Raw genomic sequence first — 15,933 nt, forward strand, 5'->3', positions numbered from 1 at the left:
AGAATTAACCCTTCACTTGAAATGATTTCATGGTTCCGCGTATCTCTAGTAACTTAATACGGCACCCGAGGCTGTTTGTAGCAGTGCTACCGAAGCGACGCGACTCCCGACACAGCTGACGTGCTATTCAGCGTCTGGAGAGAACTGGGGCCTTCCTTCCTCGCGCAGCGCTCTTATATATATAGCCGCGGTGCGGACGGCTGAGGGAACGCCTGCTCAAATCGGCTCTCCCGACTAGCCGCTGGGCTAGTTACGCACCACTTCAAGTTACATAATAATTTATAGCTTCTTTTGCTGATGGCCGATGAAGCTCTTAATTTAAACGTGCATTCAGCACGCAGGTAAGTATTGATAATAAAATTTTGACGTGGCTAAGTTAAATATTTTGGGCGAGAGAATTAATTAAATTACACTGCACGCAGTAGATGAGCTCTGAACTGGCCCTTTTGAGATCCGCTATCGCTATAATTTTACAGGTATTCAAAAGAAACTTTTCACATCTTCACAGTCATAGCGGACCTCCAACCTATTTAAATCTAAACATCCTAGCCTTATTTATTAGCCTACTTAATCTATCTTGCTTCCTTCAGTTTTGAGACGAAAACCAGAAAATCATGAATTTCCACTAAAGTCTTAATCTGTGAAATCCAAAGTACTGTTTTTATTAAATCATTATGAAAGATGAATCTAAATATAAATTTTGAAGTCTCTAGCTCTTTTCTGTTGCGCCAATGATTTTTTCAGAAAAACGTCCAAATTTAAAAAATGGCTGAAGTTATCGAAGTGATATTTAACACACATTAATTTAGTATTATTCCTGACATGCTAGAAAAGTTTTAGGTCATTTGCTTGATTTTTAAGGTATTGCGCAACATTTATGACGTCAGAGCTAGTTACAGCAGACTGGCTGGCACACAATGGAAACTGATGTGAATTTACTACAGCGTGAGTAGGCTGCTTCCCTACATCACCCTTTACTTAAATTTTTTGTTTATGAATGTTAATTAATGAAAAAAAATTTAATTACAAAAAGGGAAGCAAGAGTACAGTTTAACTCCCTATAAAAAATCAAAATTGAAATGTAAACATGTAGAAACATTAAAGAAAACTGATTACCTACATTAATTATTTAAATTGTGGGCATGTTCACTGCCTTTTAAACAATGTCATTACTCAAATTTTTACGCAAAGTCAATGAAATATTTTGGCATACATATTGCCTTAGACAAACAAACACATACGAATTGAAAAATTATAAAAATCTTAGATCCATTAAATACATTTTTACATACACAAATTTAAAGAAAATAACATGATACATAAACAGATGATTATCTCTTAGCAGTCTTTTCTAAAGCTGAAAGAAAAGTTCACAAATAATTTTTACACACGTGGTTGTAGCCGCTTTGGCTGGCGTCCTACACTTTCATTCACAAGGGTAGAGGAGGGAAAGCTATTATGGTGTGCGTCCTTCACGTTCTCTCTAAATTACATGGGGGAAAGGGGAGGGGTCACTGTGAGTTGTGTCCAAGTCACTCCACGCTTTCACGCAGCTACCAGGCTGCCATTCTCTGGTTTGTCCTGTAGAACAAACAAAAAGAGTGCCTCAGACTCTGTTCACTTAATATCTAAGGGTGGGTCACAATGAAATGGGTATATATACATTTTATCCTTCAGTATTTTGCTGGAACAAATTAACAGAACTTTTTCAACATTACTCTCGCGGTTACTTAAATGTCATAAAATCGGTAAACAAATGGCTAAAAACGCCGTTAGTCACGTACTAGAGAAAATCTATGCTCAAGGCATACAATCATGAATCCTATTTAACATCAATTTATTATTTCTGGGCCGGAACACTGAACCAATGCTCGGTACATTCCTGACAAATCTGCATTTTATTTACTTAACTGACTCATCTTTGATTACCTTATGCTTAGAGATAGTATGAGTATATTTGATTAGTGGTTGTTTTCTCAGCTTCTTTGTACATGTGAGTAACTTTTGGTAATAGTACAGTTCTGAGTGTTCAAAACACACTACGTTTAGTTGACTACAAAATCCACTTATTGGTCCTCTGCTGTCGTGTTAGTTCCACATCTGCAATTAGGTACTTACTTACTTTGAAGTGTATTTATGCTGAGCTAAAATTAATGTTTCACGTCTGCTATTATGTTACTTATTTATTTTGCTAGTGTATGTACTTATGTAATACTCACTCCATTAAAATTTAAAGCATAGGATAGCACATTTATTTCATATTCATAGTGTATTGCAGCTGATCAGTTTGCTCACGTGTCAATCCATTTCCTTTTGATCGGACGCTGAAACCTCAGGTAGTCTCTCTCAGACCTACCACTAAAGTGCATCAAGTAATTATGGACGAGCGTAATGCTAAATTCCTTAAACCTATAGGACACCATGAGCTGCTCTGTCTCATCTAACATAAGGGAACCTATGATCGCATTCACGCCTCCAACTCATAACCTCAATACATGTGGGTGTATCCTGACACACACTACACTAAAATAATGGCAAGCTCCAACCTTATAAATACTTCAGGGACGTGTCCTTCACGTCTCAACCACAAACACTGCTCAATTCTATTACACTGCCTTTCCTTGCTACACCAGGTGAATTTAATCTTATAACTTATCTGCATATTTTTCCTAACACTAAGCAATCTCTTTTACTATTTCTTGGTTAGCTCTAATGCATACACTAGGTTTCACTACCACTTCACATCCTGCTTGTATATGAATTCATATATCTTTTTAAATTACTGTTGGTGGACCATTTCCAATAAAACAACACTTCGTACTTACCATATTACCAGGGTTCTATACATACTTGTTACTCAGATACATCGTATCTTAATTACATCATACTTCTCTATTGTTTGTCACTATTAGGTATTTTTCTTCACTAATCGGTGGATAGAATGGTTACAGAACTCATGGCTTGATAGCCATGACAGAAAAATTTCATGTCTGGAAAGAAGAGGTCGAAATTTTTGTGGATAGGAAAGATGAAGAATGAGTGAGACCTGAAAGGGAAAGAAGATCTCACACAGCTGGGACTGCACAGCTGCCACACTGTGTAGAGGTTACAGAACAACCTCCTCCCTACAGCATTCATTAGTTTAATGCTGTATTGATAACCATACCGGAAAATTTAATGTATGAAAGGAGAGGTCGAAATTTTTGTGGATAGGAAAGATGAAGAATGAGTGAGACCTGAAATGGAAAGAAGATCTCACACAGCTGGGACTGCACAGCTGCCACACTGTGTAGAGGTTACAGAACAACCTCCTCCCTACAGCATTCATTAGTAACCTTTGACTATGCCAGGTCGATCTGAAAATACCTTATGATGCCTTTTTAGAACCTGTCTCAGTTCTTCCTTTTGACTGTCTGAAATCTCATCGATTTCTTGCAATTTAGCTTCTATTTTGTCTAAAATAATTGCTTCTTCTTCTTTTTCTGTGTTCAGCTTACTGTTACTAAGATTAACACCTTCGTCCCAATACCTCCTATTTTTCAGAACTCGTATAGGCAGCTCCCAAGTTTCATGATCAGTTGCTACATGTTTATCACTAAAAGGTACTATAATTACTCCGGTTATTGGCAAGACCATTTTTAACTGGCTTCTTTCAAAGTCAACAACACTCTGATATTTTGACAAGAAATCTATGCCAATTAAAACCTCAATACTGAGATTGCTTACAATTAAACATGGATGATCAATTAAATTACCGTTAATGTTAAAGGGTAGTAAAGCTTCTTGCTTTACCGTTTTTGAAACCTTGCCAGTAGCACCAATTATTCTTAGTCCTGATACCCTCATTACTGTAAGCTTGTCTTTACCAGGTAATGCATCAAAGAAGGACTGAGATATTGCACTCACCTCACTTCCACTGTCTAAGAGACAACGTACATTGATACCCAACATATTCACTATTATTATAGGGTGGCTTATTCTAGGTTGTACAGGTGGTTCCTCAAATTCATCTAGTAGTTCCTTTTGGATTTGTCTCCAACTAAAGTGATTGACATCTGTCTTCATTACATTTAGGTCACAGTGTGTAGGGGTTTCCTGAATTACATTTTCAGCTGCCTTTTCCAATCGGTCTATTAATTTTAAATCGAAACACCGCACGACTTCATTACATTTAGTTTGCTGAACATAACCCAAATTACTGTAGTCTGAGCGATTCTGCGTCTCCAGACCGGGCATAACACTAGTTACAGCTAAACCACTTTTACCATTATCGTCGGTTTCCTTCTCAAGTGACAACTGGTCACAGCTACTGGGTTCATCGACCCTCAACAGCCTACCCTGTACATTCTCACTTATCTCCCGTCCTAAATCTATTAGTACATTATCAACATCCTGCACAGGCACTTTAGATAAGAGCACATCATCCTCATCGTAAATATAAGCATGAATTTCTTCTGCTTCTTCACCTGTCAATTCAGTATTTTGTAGCTCCTCCCTATCGTTACACTGCTGCGCCTTCTCTTTCTCTTCCCACTTAGAAAGCGTTTCTAACACGGTATCTATCAAATACTGTGAGTGATCTAATATTTCTGTTGTATCCTTAGACGCTACCGACTCTTCATCCACATGTTCAGTCTGAGTATTCTGATCTGTCTTACCAATTCCCTTAACTAATGGCTTAGGAAAAGTAACCGCCTGGTGAGCGCCAGTGTCCTCATAGACGGGAACTAGTTTTCCTGCCTCGGCCTACTGCTGTTTCCTTTAGTTTCATTATAGTTGACTGGCACAGCATTACTTTCCGTACTGTTGTTTACATGCATATTTCTGTTTGGAACAAAATTATTATCCCTTGGACGCCATTGTTGGTTCTGATAATTATTTCCCCAATTCCTACCTCTCTTAGGATGGCGAATACCTACTGTTCTGATGTTTACATTGCCATTTTGCTCATTCCTAAAATTACTATTATTGTTATTGGCATTTCTGTTATTACGTGCCTGCTCCTCATTGGCAGCAACACGTTCTACACGTTCCAGATACTCAATGAAACGATCCAGATTGTCTCTAGGGGCAGATATAATTCTAGTTTGCCAATACCATGGCAGTTTGGCTTCAAGACCTAGTATAATCATTTCTGGTTTTAGCTTTTCCGCCAAATGTGACAAACGTGAAATCCATAACCTAGCAAACTCTTTAATTGATTCCTTGCCTGCATTGAAGCGTTTTCCACTCCAAAATTCTCTCAACACTTCATTTTGCTTATTGCTAGACCAATACTCATTAATGAAAGCTGTTTTAAACTCCGCTAATGTTTTACACTTCAACATAACATCAGCTGACCAACGCATGGCGTCACCTGCTAAATGGCTTTTAATAAATGAGATTTTCTCTCGTTCAGACCACGTTGGTGGAATCACATCTTCAAAATCGTTCCAGAAATCTAGCGGGTGGATATTTTTATCTGGATCGAACCGCAAGAACTGCCGACACCCGATAAAAGCGGCGTTTGCAGCTACAATTTGTTGTATACTACCATTACCAGAAGTTACTGAAGCTACTTTACTCTCAATGTTAGCAATGTTAGTACTGATATTTTCTACTTTCATTTCAACATTATCTGCTCTTTGTACAGTATGAGTAGTATCAGTTTTGATTGCATCTACGTCTGCTTGACATATGTTTACTTTAATATTAACATCTTTAAATCTATCTGAGCACAGTTCAGATTCCGCCTCGATCTTTTCTGTTAACTTGTGCTCCAACTTCGCATCTTCCATTTGGAAGTCTTTGCGAACCTCAGCAACTTCGGATTTTACTGTTTTATACATTTCAGAAAATTGTTGAGCAACCTTTTTCTTAATATCCTCATGGTTGTAATCAATTTTATAATTCAAGCTGTCCAGATCCTCTTTCAACTTATTGCAACCAGCCTTGAAGGTATCGTCCATTACCTCCAATCGTTTATTAAAATTAGTTTGGCTGGCCATAATCTCATACCTTAATTCAGCATTACTGTTTTTGACCTCAGTTATTTCAGACTTTAATTCAGCTGTCATTTTAGCATTACTGGCAGCTATTGCTTGTAATATAACATTTAAATCAATAGCCCCAGTATCTTTGGGTTGCTCACTAGCTGGCTTTTTATCACACTCAGGTGACGAAAAACTAGCTCCAATACCAGAATCATCAAAACTAAATGACACTTCTGATTGCTCAGTCATATCTAATTTCTCCTGTTTAAACTCTACCATCTCTGATGACTGTTTCCTTTTTAATTCATCAGAGAAACTATCATCTAATAAATTTACAATTTCTACTTTCTGCTTTACTACAGGGGTCTCTATTATTGAATCATTGCCCCTTTTCACACTACTGTCAGTAGACAATACTTCATATTTCACTTTAATATTACTATTTTCATGCATATTTCCACTTGAACCGTTGTCTGGATTTATAGTTCCCTCAACAGACATAGGTTCTAATTTAAGTTTAACCTCAGTTTCTTTTGGCGGTTCCATCGCCGACAGTCTTTTAGTGCAGGTTAGTAAAATTTTTAACAGCTTTTCACTTAACTTAGTTCCTTCTGCACGACGTTGTTGGCGCGGCGTACCAGGATTACTGATGCGACGTGGCACGTTGAACTGCAGACGGCACTCCGACGGCTGTTGTGTGTTTGCGTGGCCCGTAACTGCAGGCGCTGCGCCGGCTGCTGCGGCGGACGACTGCGGTACGGCGAAACTGGCTTCTCGCGATGCCGGCAGCACCGCTAAACTCAGTGCCAGCTCCGTCAATCCAGATGCGTTGTCCACATGCCCAAGTAACACTTTCACTGTTCTATTACTCAGCTGCGTGTCGTATTTCACTCGCGAATCCGAATAGTTAAAAATCACTTTCACTTAGTTGGTTTCCCGGCCGATGCACCATATGTGGGGCGGCGAGTTACTCGGTTGTAAAAATAACTTTGCTGTATAAATGTTTGCAATTCAAAATGTTTGAATGTTGAATCAGTTTCAGGCTTTTAGAATGTTGTTAATGCTGTCTTTCGCCGTTCTCAACACTGGCTCTCTATTTACTTTTTTGGCTCCCAGAAAGTGATTTAACCAAACGTGAAGCCAGTATTTAGAGATCCTAGTGCCCACTTCATCTGAGAATACCATTATAGCTGCAGCTTATATCTCTGAGGAATTAGGAGATTGTCCGGGATTTCTAATCAAAAACGATTTTCCAAAATAGATGAGTATATTCTGAAATTCACTGATAAAAAACACAAGTATCCCTACAACCTAACTAACAGAGCAGTTCAGAGTCTAATGCGCTGATGCAACTATAAATGTCCGAATTAAATGTTAAAAAGAATGCTCGCCAAAATTTGATGAGAATATTTCATCAAACGCCACGCTAAAATAATTGGTAGAATGTCTGTCCCGCGACGGCACGTGAAAATACGACAATACGCAAACTGAGGCTAGATAATGAAAATCATCCCAGAATTAACCCTTCACTTGAAATGATTTCATGGTTCCGCGTATCTCTAGTAACTTAATACGGCACCCGAGGCTGTTTGTAGCAGTGCTACCGAAGCGACGCGACTCCCGACACAGCTGTCGTGCTATTCAGCGTCTGGAGAGAACTGGGGCCTTCCTTCCTCGCGCAGCGCTCTTATATATATAGCCGCGGTGCGGACGGCTGAGGGAACGCCTGCTCAAATCGGCTCTCCCGACTAGCCGCTGGGCTAGTTACGCACCACTTCAAGTTACATAATAATTTATAGCTTCTTTTGCTGATGGCCGATGAAGCTCTTAATTTAAACGTGCATTCAGCACGCAGGTAAGTATTGATAATAAAATTTTGACGTGGCTAAGTTAAATATTTTGGGCGAGAGAATTAATTAAATTACACTGCACGCAGTAGATGAGCTCTGGGCTGGCCCTTTCGAGATCCGCTATCGCTATAATTTTATAGGTATTCAAAAGAAACTTTTCACATCTTCACAGTCATAGCGGACCTCCAACCTATTTAAATCTAAACATCCTAGCCTTATTTATTAGCCTACTTAATCTATCTTGCTTCCTTCAGTTTTGAGACGAAAACCAGAAAATCATGAATTTCCACTAAAGTCTTAATCTGTGAAATCCAAAGTACTGTTTTTATTAAATCATTATGAAAGATGAATCTAAATATAAATTTTGAAGTCTCTAGCTCTTTTCTGTTGCGCCAATGATTTTTTCAGAAAAACGTCCAAATTTAAAAAATGGCTGAAGTTATCGAAGTGATATTTAACACACATTAATTTAGTATTATTCCTGACATGCTAGAAAAGTTTTAGGTCATTTGCTTGATTTTTAAGGTATTGCGCAACATTTATGACGTCAGAGCTAGTTACAGCAGACTGGCTGGCACACAATGGAAACTGATGTGAATTTACTACAGCGTGAGTAGGCTGCTTCCCTACAAGACCGCTTATAAAACACTAATACGACCTCTTCTTGAGTACTGCTCGAGCGCTTGGGATCCCTATCAGGTCGGATTGAGGGAGGACATTCAATTCAGAGGCGGGCTGCTAGATTTGTTACTGGTAGGTTTGATCATCATGCGAGTCTTACGGAAATGCTTCAGGAACTCGGGTAGGAGTCTCTAGAGGAAAAGAGACGTTCTTTTCTTGAATCGCTACTGAGGAAATTTAGAGATCCAGCATTTGAGGCTGACTGCAGTACAGTTTTACTGCCACCAACTTATATTTCGCGGAAAGACCACAAAGATAAGATAAGAGAGATTAGGGCTCGTACGGAGGCATATAGGCAGTCATTTTTCCCTCGTTCTATTTGGGAGTGGAACAGGGAGAGAAGATGCTAGTTGTGGTACGAGGTACCCTCCGTCACGCACCGTATGGTGGATTGCGGAGTGTGTATGCAGATGTGGATGTAGATGCTTCATCATTTACTACTGTAATGTCGATGTTACTTTGCGCCCTACCGTTATCAAATAGCCGGCCGGTGTGGCCGTGCGGTTAAAGGCGCTTCAGTCTGGAACCGCGTGACCGCTCCGGTCGCAGGTTCGCATCCTGCCTCGGGCATGTATGTCTGTGATGTCCTTAGGTTAGTTAGGTTTAAGTAGTTCTAAGTTCTAAGGGACTGATGACAGCAGATGTTTAGTCCCATAGTGCTCAGAGCCATTTGAACCACTTTTTCGTTATGAAATGTAGGTGGCTCCCCTGCTTTGTTAAGGACATATAGGTTGAGCTCAGCGAGTGTTTCATCTATATTGATTCGTTTAGCATCTGTAGTGTCACAGCGCCACATCTGCGACAGCGCATTTATATGGGCGGCAATCAGCTGCTTGGTGCCTCTCGCATATTCTGCTGCTGTTTTAATCCATTCTGCATACGGGTTTATATGATGAGAGTACTGGGCATAGAGTGAGGCTGTTATCCAGGTATCGTTTCCTGTCCTTATGTCGACTGCTACAGTATATCTAGTAGACAGTTTGGTTATTTTGGTAACTGTTACATTCATAGCGACAATTATGGCCGCCGTAGGTTCTCACCCACCAGTTATGGTCATACTACCTTCTGAAATGCAGATCAGCCTATTATTAAGTGAGTATGGTTCTTGTACACACACAACGTCTACTTCTTCTTCTGCTATAATTTTAGGAAGCTCGTAGCTCACAAACTTCATGTGCCTCATGTTCAATAGTAATATCCTCATCTTGTCATTTTTGATGCTGTAACTACTCATACTCAGTCTTAGTAAAAAGTCTGTCATGGAGTTGTCGGTATATAGGGCCGGTATGCCTTGCCGAACTTTAGCATTGCTATGATTTATGATTTCATCATTCCTTGTCGGATAGAATCAAATATCATAATGCCAGAGAAGAAATCCGCCAGCCATAATTTTGCGTAATTATGCAGACTAAAATCTTGGTGGATTCTATAATTTTCCGGTGCCTTTCCATGTTTTTAGAGTTTTAGAAGCAGCACAAATTTCAGATACACAGAAAATTCTTGACATCTCAGATTCTTCATTAGCATCTGATGTATATTGTATGAGTCTTATCCCGTGATGCTCTTTATGTGAACAGTAAATGTGACGCAGTTATAGTTCCCAGCCAACTTCTCTTGTAATGACTATGTCTCTTTACTTCATGTTTGAAAACCGAATGATTCAACAGTCTGTATCCACCTGGTACGTCGGGCTGTATTGAGCCTATGAAGTAGGTTATCCGCTATTTCGGAGTTCCAGCTTTTTATAAATTCAGCGTACCTCACTAGTTTAATTCCAGTCTGGAATACGTTGCTTACGGTAGCCCCTAGGGATCGCCTTCTTCGCTGCACTTACCATAACTCCAATAAGCCTCTAAAGGTTTTTGCTTTTAGGGGGAACCGAACCAGGCCATTTGCCAAGATTTTCAGGAAATATGTCCCACTTTCCTTTTTGAAAGTTTCTTCTAGGTTGTGGAACGGATGATACATGTGGGGATAGTTGCCCCTGCTTCAATCAAGAGTCACCGGTGTTGGCCGTGTAGGAAGTTGTATAGTAATTTATACGGTTTTACTACCCATATGATAGACAAGTTAAATCAAAACAGATAGTACAAAAATGAACATACCTCTCACACGCAAATCCTCACCCAGCACAGACCAAAACAAAACACCAACGATAACCACACGCAAGACACAACAGAGAAGCAACACACACACAAAACCAAATGGCACATACTCACCTACAGTAACAAGACTGTTCACAGAATAGGCAACATATTAAAGAAACAGGGACTCCAAATAGGATACAGGACAGAGAACACAACACAGAAAAAGATCAGAACACAAGAAACACCCATGGATAAATTTAACAGATCAGGCATATATGAACTCACATGCAACACTTACCAGTCAGTGTACATAGGACAAACAAACAGAAACTTCAAAACCAGATATTCAGAACATCTCACAGCTTTGAAAAGCAACAGCTCCCATAGCACATTTGCTGACCACCTTGTAGCCAACAGTCACAACCCTACCACAATAGAAACAGACTTAAGAATACTAAATCCCAGCCACAGCCTATACAGCAAACTGACCATTGAGGAAACCTTCCATATACAGAATGCAATAGCAGAAGTTAAACAGGTCATAAATGAATACACTACACTCTGCAAGGGCACACTATTTAATACATTAAAGGAACTTTTCAAATAAAAACAGCATAAACGGATAAAGTCAACCCCCCTCCCCCCCCCCCCCCCCACACACACACGAAAAATAGATACACTAAAATCTGGAAAGACGCACCATTCACACACAAAAGGAATACCATATAAAAGATAACACACACAGCTAAGAAGCGTAATGAAAACGCACACAGAAACAAACATAAAATGCAAACAAAATTCAAATTTGACGCCAAACTCTCTGGTGAACAAATTGACACTGACTTGGCTGGGACACACAACAAACCACAATCACAATCTTTTGGTGAAGAGAAAAGTGTTTTAGTACGTTATTTGTGGAAAATACTCGTTATAGTTACGTGTGCATCACAACACCTCAGCATGATGCGGAGAACTGCTTACCACACGAAAACGTAAGTAAAAACGAATATAGGCGCGAAAACATCGCGACAAAGTAAATTACATGTTAGAACGTAGGTTAACTCCCAGAAAAAAAACTTTCTCATCAACATCGTTCGGTTGCAGATGACAAGCTACCTGTAGTAATTAACACACAAGTGATCCAGAAAATTTATGCACACCAAATGTGTAGGTATTTACGAAAAGAAACAATCTGTTGTTTGAACTAAAGAGGCGCATAATTTTATGATCATTTAAGAAAAATGTCCACATTACAGAATAAATAAAAACGAAAACCCACTGATGATGCCACAGTGGTGCTGAAACATGCTTTGGTACTGAGAAAAAACGGCGTTTTGCATAAGTGGCGGACCTCACATCCAACAATTTTAACTTCGAACACGGCGAACACAAGGAGCTGCAAATCGAAATGTTGAATATGGAGGTTTTTATCTACCAATTACTATTAGTTCTCTACTTTTTACTGTAATCTGGAGGATGTCATTGAGATCAGATACAAAACATAGATGTGCATTCTTGACTGACTATTGTACGTCTGTTTCCACTCCATAACCACGATGGTACGTTGCTCGTAGTAATTCCAAGCTAGGAAATCATCCTCTGATTCATTTTCTCCTCATTTTCAGTATTCATTTCCTGAACAACAACAACATCGATGTATATTTTGAGAAAATCTTCTGTACGACTTGACTGATAGATCTTGATAATAGGACCAAAGTTTATAGTTGGAGGGTCCTGAGAAAACTTGTCTTGTGACAAGTTCATTCTACCCAAGAGATCTTTGAAATTATCTGGCTGCCTCTGCTTCTTGGCTTTAGATATTCATCTTGAAGTGACTTTTATTTAGTACCATCTAGAGGACACGAGTGACTTACGGAATGTCACTGACGCGAACAGTCATTGTCCCCCAAATAAAACCTTTTTCAGCACGAATGGAATTACTTAAGAAACTTGTTCATTCTGAACAGTGTCAAGGGCTATGGTGCGATACCCAGCATTAGATCTGAGATCACAGTCACGTGTGTGTTATACTTATTCCCACACGCACACACTAAAAATACTTTTACTCCATCGTGATTAACTTTTTGTAAGAACTGTTCGTACAGTGTAAGACTGATAACACAGAGTAGGAAAATATACATTCATTTTTATGAGTGAAAAATGGAACTAAGTGATCAGTAACGGTTCGAAACAGTCATTGCTAATCAGTGAATGAAGTATACATGGATTACCTATTTTATAACTCTTTGGGTGTAAAACCTTACTTCCGTTTGCTAGATCGTCTACTCGAATTACGTCCATAGCTGACACTAAGCATTCTTTTCCTAGAATTGGTGTCAAGTTCAAAATTTCATTTCATACAATTATTACTAGGCATAAAACTATGTCGCATGCAAGGACAGAAGACAGATTATCATATTTAAATACAGGGCTATTACAAATGATTGAAGCGATTTCATAAATTCACTGTAGCTCCATTCATTGACATATGGTCACGACACACTACAGATACGTAGAAAAACTCATAAAGTTTTGTTCGGCTGAAGCCGCACTTCAGGTTTCTGCCACCAGAGCGCTCGAGAGCGCAGTGAGACAAAATGGCGTCAGGAGCCGAGAAACTTGTTTTCAGTGATGAAGCAACATTTTTTCTTAATGGTGAAGTGAACAGACACAATGTGCGAATCTGGGCAATTCAGCAAAAGTTAACGTGTTTTGTGCAATCTCACGGTTTAAAGTTTACGGCCACATTTTCTTCTGCGAAAAAACGTTACAGGACACGTGTATCTGGACACGCTGGAAAATTGGCTCATGCCACAACTGGAGACCGACAGCGCCGACTTCATGTTTCAACAGGATGGTGCTCCACCGCACTTCCATCATGATGTTCGATATTTCTTAAACAGGAGATTGGAAAACCGACGGATCGGTCGTGGTGGAGATCATGATCAGCAATTCATGTCATGGCCTCCACGCTCTCCCGACTTAACCCCATGCGATTTCTTTCTGTGGGGTTATGTGAAAGATTCAGTGTTTAAACCTACCAAGAAACGTGCCAGAACTGCGAGCTCGCATCAACGATGCTTTCGAACTCATTAATGGGGACATGCTGCGCCGAGTGTGGGAGGAACGGCACATATCGAACATTTGTGAATGCCTAAAAAAACTTTTTGAGTTTTCGTATGTACGTGCAAAGCATTGTGAAAATATCTCAAATAATAAAGTTATTGTAGAGCTGTGAAATCGCTTCAATCATTTGTAATAACCCTGTAATGCTTGTAATCACGTATTGATAACAAACACCTTTATTTCCATGTATGTGAATACATTCCCATAACAGAGAAGACATATAGGGTGACAATTATGGAAGTATATGAAATAAAATCCTGATGCCTTCTGAACGGTTTGTGTTAGCACGTTCAAATTGCACGCTTAACCGCGGGGCATGATGGGCATTAGTATTCGCTGTATGGTTTGGTTTACGAACGAAGCCCCCTTTCATGTGGATAGTTTCGTCAATAAGCAAAACTCGCGCATTTGCGGGACTGAGAACTCCCATTTCGCGATCGAGAAGTCTCTTCACCCTCAACTGGTGACTGTTTGGTGTGCAATGTCCAGTCACGGATAATCCGTGCGATATTCCTTGATGGCACGGTGACTACCGAACGGCACGTGAAGTGTTCGGAAGATGATTTCATCAAAAAAAATGGCTCTGAGCACTATGCGACTTAACTTCTGAGGTCATCAGTCGCCTAGAACTTAGAACTAATCAAACCTAACTAACCTAAGGACATCACACACATCCATGCCCGAGGCAGGATTCGAACCTGCAACAGTAGCGGTCACGCGGTTCCAGACTGAAGCGCCTTTAACCGCACGGCCACATCGGCCGGCGATGATTTCATCCCCATTATCCGAAGTGACCCTAATTCTGACACGATGTGGTTCATGCAAGTCGGAGCTCGACCCCGTCGAAGCAGGAGAGTGTTTGATGTCCAGAAGGAGCACTCTGGGGACAGTATTCTGATTCTGGGGTACCCAGAGGTCACTGGCATGGGCCTCGATTGGTCGCCATATTCTCCGTATCTGATATCACGCGACTCCTTTTTGTGGGGCTATGTTAAAGAAAATGTGTGCAGCAATAACCTCAAAGCCTTTGCTCAGCATTCAGGAGGTCATCGACAGAATCGACATTCCGACACATAGGCAGGTCATACATAACTTCGCTATTCGTCTGCGTCCCATCGTCGCCAGTGATGGCAGGCGTGTGGAATATGTCAAAACCTAAATTTGAATACCTGTAGTGACGTTTAGATGTTGAATAAAGTGTGTGCACGCCGTAGGTTGTAACTAATTTACGTTTTCTTTCATATCGTTCAATAATTGTCATCCTGTATGATTAAAACATCAATGGTAAATTTCTGGATCGGGTCACAATTAACTATCCCGAAGTTATAAAACAGACCTACTATGCAATGGGACGGACGTGAGAAATTAATAGATAAGAGGAAGGGTACACTTAGATTTGTTAGGCTTCTGGGAAACCGTAATGCCTCATTAAAGGAAATAGCGTATAAGGGTATTGCAACTGTGGTTGGTGTCTTTATCGAGTAGAATCAAATAGCCATTGATTCCAGGGGGAAGGTGAAATGGTCGCAACAACTCCCTGCAGTCCGTAATAAAGACAAACAGAGTCTGAGGGAAGGTAGATGGATACTTCTGGAAGATGACATCGTTCACGTGAAACTCTTTCGGGTAATTCACAGATTCAGTATTCGTGAAAGATTTTCCCACCTCGTGCTCTTTTAAAGGACAGTCAGATAAGTAAAATCATGGCATTGGAACGAAGAACTCATCAACATGCGCTATACACAGGATTACGGAGTATACACGTAAATAAATATACATACATATATCCATTTGGTAATCAGAATATTAAATATTTCCTGTGGAAATCACATTTTGAGATAAACAACAATATGCAAAACCAGGATAAGTAGTTATGCGTATTCACGTTCACATACATCGAAAATAAAAATGGGTCAAGGAGCGACGTTTATGTTCCGCGGCGGATAACTTGTGCACAGCTGTACTCTGACCTACTACAGCACAAACTGCTGGCGATACGTCACGTATGGTCCGACACGGCGCACCGAAGTTTTTCTGCTTCTTCCGTCACCGTCGTATCAATCACTGTAGCACCTGCCGACAGGAAAATAAATCCTTCTGGAGCCAGTCTTCTGTTCCGAGAGACGTTAGACTCAGCAATCACAGCTGTTTCTGGGTCAAATAGATTTCCGCTTCCGTCTTCGCCCGCATCAGCACAAAGTAAGCAGTTATGTTTCG

Source organism: Schistocerca cancellata, chromosome 2, assembly GCF_023864275.1.
Source record: "Schistocerca cancellata isolate TAMUIC-IGC-003103 chromosome 2, iqSchCanc2.1, whole genome shotgun sequence".
Lineage (NCBI taxonomy): Eukaryota > Metazoa > Arthropoda > Insecta > Orthoptera > Acrididae > Schistocerca > Schistocerca cancellata.